Source organism: Chrysochloris asiatica, unplaced genomic scaffold (assembly GCF_000296735.1).
Source record: "Chrysochloris asiatica unplaced genomic scaffold, ChrAsi1.0 scaffold00006, whole genome shotgun sequence".
NCBI lineage: Eukaryota > Metazoa > Chordata > Mammalia > Afrosoricida > Chrysochloridae > Chrysochloris > Chrysochloris asiatica.
Window position 1 is genome coordinate 73,567 of NW_006408524.1, and position 7,547 is coordinate 81,113.

At 43.7% G+C, this 7,547-nt stretch overlaps 1 pseudogene; it reads left to right on the top strand.

Annotated features, from left to right (window-relative positions):
* The first annotated feature begins 2,522 nt into the window (after nucleotides 1-2,522).
* LOC102840633 overlaps nucleotides 2,523-7,547 on the top strand; it is a 71,708-nt pseudogene continuing 66,683 nt past the window's right edge.

Below are 7,547 nucleotides of genomic sequence, written 5' to 3' on the forward strand. Positions count from 1 at the left end.
GGCGCACCTTAGTCCTCAAGCTGACATCTTTGCTCTTCAACACTTTAAAAAGTTCCTGTGCAGCAGATTTGCCCAATGCAATATGTTGTCTGATCTCTTGACTGCTGCTTCTGCGAATGTTGATAGTTGATCCAAGAAGAATAAAGTCCTTGACAACTTCAATCTTCCTACCATAATAACCCTCATTTCACATTTCAGAGATTCAATGTGAGGGTTCTGCCAGTTGCTGAGAAGTCTACTCCTACTGTGCATTCTGGAACCGGGAGATCACTACAGAATGAGTTTAGGGACCCATAGGACCCAGTGAGAAATGTGCCTTAGCTAAAAATCCATTAACTTGACCTCCATACACCATCACTCTGACTGGTGGGCCATAGTGATATTTTGGGCATACAGGAATGAGGGTCAAATCACAGTCAGTGTCCAATTCCCCACCCCCACCCCCCAAATTAGATGATTTTCTTTTCCCTAATGAGCAATCACTCTTGTAAAAGGCAAAATCTCTTTGGGAAAATCTAGGAGCAAGATTAACAGTATAAATTTCAGGTGTCGTAGTGTGGTTCTTCTTCAAGGGAACCTAACCTCCCCTTCATTAAAGTGGTTGTGGGTCTGTAAATTGGCCCAACTCTGGGACTTGATTGAGAGGCTGTGACTCTCTGTTCTAGTTATTCAAGTTAGACTGTCATTCACTTAACTTAAAATTCTTCTGCTTATACAGATCCCATCCATTTTTAGTAGGTTTCTCATCTGCCTAAGTATCCAGTGCCATACACCCACATGAGTAATCATGCCCACCTTGTCTGGCTGAGTAAGTGCTATCACTTGGCCCCTATCACGAGGGGATCCATTCGGCTCAATTGTAGTTGGGTGGCATGAATTCAGTTAGGGCGGTTCCCACTGTCAAACCTGGCTTACATAAAATAGCAATCACAACAGTCTTCATGGAGGTTGGAGCTCCTTTCAAAAACGTGTTCCTCACTGTAGTTGTAAAAGATATGTCCTCTGCGCACTCCATGTGTAGATTTATGGGCTACATATTCTGTAGGGGACGACACCCAATTGGCAGATCTGGTACTTCAACTTGATGTATGAAATCCATGCTTCACTGAACACACCAAAAAAACTACTAGATCTTCTTCTAACCTATTGAGATGTAACACTGAATGAAGAATCTGTGCTTAGTGAGCCTACAGCAATAAACTCAGACTGATGCAACCTTATGTTCCTTGCTCTATTATCCTATATCCATAATAGCCATTCTCAGACATATTCTCCAAGTTTTTGTCCACATAAGAAAAATCAATCCATTCTTTTGGAGTATAGCATACATCTTCCTGGGTCACAATTTGTACTTCACATTTTGGGGCTTCCTGGGACTTAAGTCTAGTTATAGGTCTAGAAGCAATAATTGGTAGAGCTGCTTCCTAGGAGCATTCAGCAATATTTTGCAAGACACCTGCCTCAAGCGATGCCCCAGACAATGTCTCAGGCACCATCTCAGCAGTCCCAGTTGGGTTAATATCATCAAGCGTGGGAAGAGGAGATAATTATACTAATAAATCGGAGTTCTGGTGTGGCACTGTGGGTTAATGTGCCAGACTGCAAAGCCGTTTGAACTGCAAGGTTGGTGGTTCAAGCTCACCAGCTGCCAGCTGCTCCTCAGAAACCCTATACAGTGTCACTATGGGTCGGAATCAACTCTATGGCATTTAACAACAACAACTATAAAAGATCGGTACACAAAGATAGAGTAATCTCTTCATCTGGGAGGAGTGATACTGTTGTCAAACATGATTCAACAGAATTTAGGGGCCCAATAGCCTTAGCTTCCTGTTTATCCACCCATATTGTCTAATACCAAGTTTTAGGGTCCCATTTCTTCTCACTCAATGCTCTCACTTTAACATCAACACAATTCAAGTTGTGTAATTCAGTTAATGTTGTAATTCAGCCACTCTATGCTAAAACTCTGGGTTTGCTTTATTTTGGCAATATCAGCTCTGCTGTTACAAGAAATAAGGCTTTATTTCAGTGCACAAACATTAATTGCTGTCATCAATGTTAATTGTTCTGATTCATGGGGACTCTGTATAATGCTTCCAAGGAGTGACTGGTGGGTTTGAACACCTAACTTTTTGGTTAAAAGTCTCTGCTTAAACCACAGTATCACAAGTCCCAAGTCCATGGATCATATGTTAGGCTTGAAGTTTCTGACTCATGCAATTGCTGGGCTGTTGGATGGTTCTAGATCAGCTGGTCAGATAGCAGACTGGCAGGTAAGAAGTCAGGCTGCTTATAGTTCCTAGGAGTAGCAGGTAATAGAGAAGATCAAGTTCACAGAACCAGGGGTTGAATGACAAGCCAGATAAAAGATCCAGAGACCCAGCATAGAGCAAGCAAGCTTTGCCTCAGTGTCCAATATAAAGGAAGTTGACCACTCCCCAAGGAAACTTTCTTTTAATTGATTGGTTACTCATAGCCGACTTCATCATACACGTGATTACATTATATCAGATGTCAGCATGGAGGATAACTACACCTTAACTGCCCAAACACAGAGATTCCCAGCCCAGTCAAGTTTCCCTAAACCTGTAACTATCACAGCTGTCCTCAGTGTAAGCTTATTCAACATGAATTTTCTCTTCAAGGTAAGTTGAGGTTTTATTATTGGCCTAAATCATGAAATTTGAAAGACAACTACCTTGCCAAGTAAATGGAAGAGATCCATAATTGTGCTCATGAGGACTCTGTATGTAGACCAAGAGACAGTTGTTTGAATAGAACAAGGGAACATAGAATGTTTGAAAATTAGAAAAGGTGTGTGCCCAGGTTATATTTTTCACCATACTTACTGCTATCTGTATGTGAAAACTATAATCCAAGAAACTGGATTATATGAAGAAGAATGTGGCATCAGGATTGAAGAAGATTCATAAACAACCTGCAATATGCAGGTAATACAACCTTGGTTTCTGAAAGTGAAGAGGACATAAAATACTGATGAAGATCAAAGACCACAGCCTTTGGTATGGTTTATACCTAAATGTAAAGAAAACAAAAATCCTCACAACTGGACCAATAAATCACATCAAGAAAAATGGAGAAAAGATTGAAGTTGTCAAAGACTTCATTTTTCTTGCACCAACCATCAACACTCAAGGAAGTAGCAGTCAAGAAATCAAATAACTTACCACATTAGGCAAATCTACTTCACACGAACTCTTTAAAGTGTTGAAGAGTGAAAATGTCAGTTTGAGGACTAAGGTGTATCTGACCCAACCAATAGTATCTTCAATCACCTCCTATGCATGTGAAAGTTGGACAATGAATAAAGAAGACCATAGAAGAACTGATGCATTTGAGTTATGGTGTTGGAAGAGAGCATTAAAAGTACCATGGACTGTCAGATGAACAAACAGATCTGTGTTAGAAGAAATACAGCCAGAGTGCTCCTTAGAAGCCAGGATGGCCAGAATTCGCCTTGCATACTTCAGACATATTATCAGGAGAAACCAGTCCCTGGAGAAGGATATCGTGTTTGGCAAAGGGGAGGGTCAGTGAAAAGACAATCCTAAAAAGATGGAATAGCACAGTGGCAGCAGCAATGGGCTCAAGCCTCACAATGATAGTGAGGCCAGTGCAGGACTGGGCAGTGTCTTGTTCTGTTGTGCATAAGGACTCATCGGCACCTAACAACAACAACAATGTATAAAGTAAGCTTCCCACATGCCCAAAGCAACATTAAGACCTTTTCTGGACCTGAATTGCCTGAAGCTAGTAATCTCCAAATCCTGTGGGCTTAAGTAATGGTATGACCCCTCGTTTAGGCTTTTCTACAGACAAAAATCTATGTAGCTCACTCTCTTTATTGTATCACAGGAGTCAACATTTCATACAATTCCAAGATTCATGTGAAAATGTACTACAGAACATTTGGATTCAGCTTCAATTCACACAAGCAGTCAATGATAACATATTCACAAATGCCAAATGGGACTCCTACTAAGCAGCCACGTCCCATCAATGTTTTAAAAAGCACACATTTGTAGAGTTGCGCAATCCTTGCAATTCATTTTGACATTTCAGACTGGGTGCCAACATATCAAATATTTCCCAACTTGAAATTGTCTCAAGTTAATGTGAGTATTAAATGTTCACCAATGAGGCTAACCAAAACTTACATAATCAGTAAAGATTACAAACAATAGAGGGGACAAGTCTCATCAGATTTCTGAAAACTATTTGACCCTGGACTACTTGTTCATTGGTCCTGTGTCAAAGGGGACCAATTATAATGATGCACAATCATTTACCTTAACCAATGGAATGGTGATTTTCTTGGCAGTTGCTCTTTCTAAATCATACAAAAAGAGGACAAGAGTCAAGTAATGAACCAGAGAAATTTCAGTCAGGAAGGCATTTTCCTTTATGGGGTGAGGTGAAAAGCTTTTTGGGTCCACTTTCAAATAGATGAATAAGGATGGGCAAAAGAACTTTTCAGCTGGGCCTCAGTATAAGCCCACTGAGTGTGTTTCTATGTCATCTCTCTTCACTGACCCAAGCCACGACACTCTCCGCTTAGACATCCCCTTAGACATCAAGATGCTTGCCACAGACCAATGCCCTTCCAGACCAACGCCACACTGGGTGAGAGTGTTCACAGGTCTCACAGGCACTTTCTGAGGGCTTTAAATAACTCCAATTAGAGAAGGCCACCGAGATCGTGTTCAGAATCTCTGGACGGAACTTCATTTCTTCATGGTCTGGCTCATGCTATCTATTCCCCAAAGTCTTGAGAAACCAGTCCCCTCACAGCTACAGTACAGTATAGGCTGGTACCCACTGACATCAAAAGCCACACGGAGGGGAGTGGTGCAGGTGTGAACCCCATCAGAGTGCATGGGAAGCTATCTGGTTGTCCAGGTGAACCCTGCTCCACACCTTCAGAACTGTAGAAGCATCTGAACAGATGCAAGGGGTTAAAGAAAAGGAGGCAGGTGATTTATACCAGTTGGCTAGGTGGGGTACGACCATCTTGAATTTTCATTGGTGGCTTTGAAGACCGAGGCTGGTTGGTGGCATAGAGGCATGATGCTTATTGGCAGAGAGAAAGATGCAAAATTGTTTCTTGTGCTCCCCATTCCCCTGGTGACCACAGGTGTGAGCAGACTCCACTGGCGTACACTCTGAGTGAAACTCCTGCTCTTCAGACAGTGGGAACACCACCAAAGTCGATTGGGAATTAGCAGCCCCAATCCCAGCCCGTGGAATCAGGTGCAGCCTGCCCCAGAGCTGCAGAGCTAGTCCTGGCCAGCCCTACGAGCGGGACCTCTTACCCTCAACTGCTCTGTGGGACGGGAAGACCCTGGTCCCCTTGCTGCTTTGGAGTCTGCATGAAGTCCTTCTGGATTGGGTGTCCAGAATAGACAACACGAAGCCCTACAGGAATTCCATTCGGGTCCACAGAGACAAGTGAAACCCATAGTGATTCCAGTGGAGCTGGTGGTGGGTGAGTGGCGCCATCAGCAGTGCAGAGAGGCTTCTTTTGCCTGAATTTTTCTCCACTTCCTGGTCCTGTGCCGACCTCACAATGGACTACATTTGAGCCCATTGCTGCTGCCAGTGTGTTAATCCATTTCATTGGGGGTCTTCCTCTTCCTTGTCAAGCATCCAGATTACCAAGCAAAGTAATGAATCCCATCAACACCCTGACCTGGTTCCAAGGGTGTGGCATGCAATGCCTTTTACTTTCCAAGAGCTGGGAGAAAAAGTAGAGCAGCGAAGTAGAGACTTTCTTCCACCAAGATCGAATAGCAGGGTGTGAAATGTGGACTCTGGACTTTTGGGTCTATGCACTATGAAGCTTCCAGGTCCAGGGGAAGATTAATGCCATGACACATGGAGAACACTAAGGAATGCTGGGCCTACAGATGCTAAAAAAGGAGGCAATGACCTTCTGATGGTGGTGGTGGTTTGCCGTGGAGTCGGTTCCGACTCATAATGACCCTGCATAGGGTTTCCGAGGCTGCAAATCTTTACGGGAGCAGAACGCTTCATCTTTCTCCCTCGGAACAGCTGGTCATTTTGAACTGCTGACTTTGAGGTTCGCAGCCTGACTCGTAACCACTATGCTACCAGAGCTCCTAAGGACCTTGTAGCCCCCTAATAAATTTCTGGTTCTTAAACCATCCATTTGTGATATTTCTGTCATAGCTTCATGAGATAACAAAGACAGCAGGTAAAGAGGGGAAGAAGGGAAAAAGACTTAACAAACAAAAACTATGAAAGGAAGAAATCCGGACAAGTACCCGACCCAGAGAGGGTAAAATTCTGGGGTCTCCTACCAACCAAAGACTCCACATAGTTTGTGGACACAGATGACACTATTCTCTGAACTCTTTGCCTTTTACTCCCTTGTGTTTAGTTCTTTTTCTTTTCTCTTACATGGTTTAATGTTTTTTCCCCCTCCTCTCCCTCTCTTATTCATTGTTCTGGTATGGCGCTGTGGATTAATGCACTGGATTGCAAAGTCAGTTTGAACCGCAAAGTCGGTGGTTCAAGCTCCTTGGAAACACTACACAGGGCCGCTATGGGCTGGAACTGATTCGACGGCACTTAACAACAACAACAAAAATTATTCATTGTTACATTGTTGGGTACAAACTTTCCAATCCAGTGAAATCGTGAAATAACTTTTACTGAAAGAAGACAATCGCTGGAAGTAATAGCAATACCCTGCAATCTTTGGCAGATCCTCTGTTAACACTTTTCTGTCAGTTGAATTAAAATAACTCTTCCTGAAGGTGGTTTCATGCTGTTTTTCCTCTACAAGCTCTGCGTGGGGAGATGACAACACCGGTCTATTCAGTCTTCAGACATGTTCCCTTCAGCCTGGTACCAGGTTCTTCTCACATGTCCTGTTGTCCTTGTCTGGTTTTAGAGACAGGCCCACCTCTGCTTTGAGACTCTGTAGACCCATGTAACTGAGGACCTACAGGACAGGCCAGATGACGGTACTGGATGGCACATGAAGAACGGTACTGTGTACTGGGCACACATGTCTGAGCTGTGTTGGGCTTGGAGAAAAAGTCAGGCACAAGAAGCCTCTCTGCGGCTGCTGGTGGTGCCACTCACACACCACCAGCTCCACTGGAATCACTATGGGCTTCACTTATCTTTGTGACACCGTATCACTCAGGGGTTCCACCACAAGTGTACCAATAAGTGGTGATGGTGGTTATGTGCCGTGAAGTCGGTTCTGACTCATAGCGACCTTGTACAGGGTTTTTGAGGCTGTAAATCTTTATGGGAGCAGAAAGCCTCATCTTTCACAGAACAGCTGGTAGTTTTGAACTGCTGACCTTGCGGTTCGCAGCCCGATTCGTAACCACTACGCTACAAGAGCTTCTTGTACCAATGTTGTTGTTAGGTGCCATCAAGTCGGTACCGACTCATAGTGACCTTATGCACAGCAGAACGAAACACTGCCCGATCCTGGGCCAACCTCACTACTGTTGTCATGCTTGAGTCCATCGATGCTGACACTT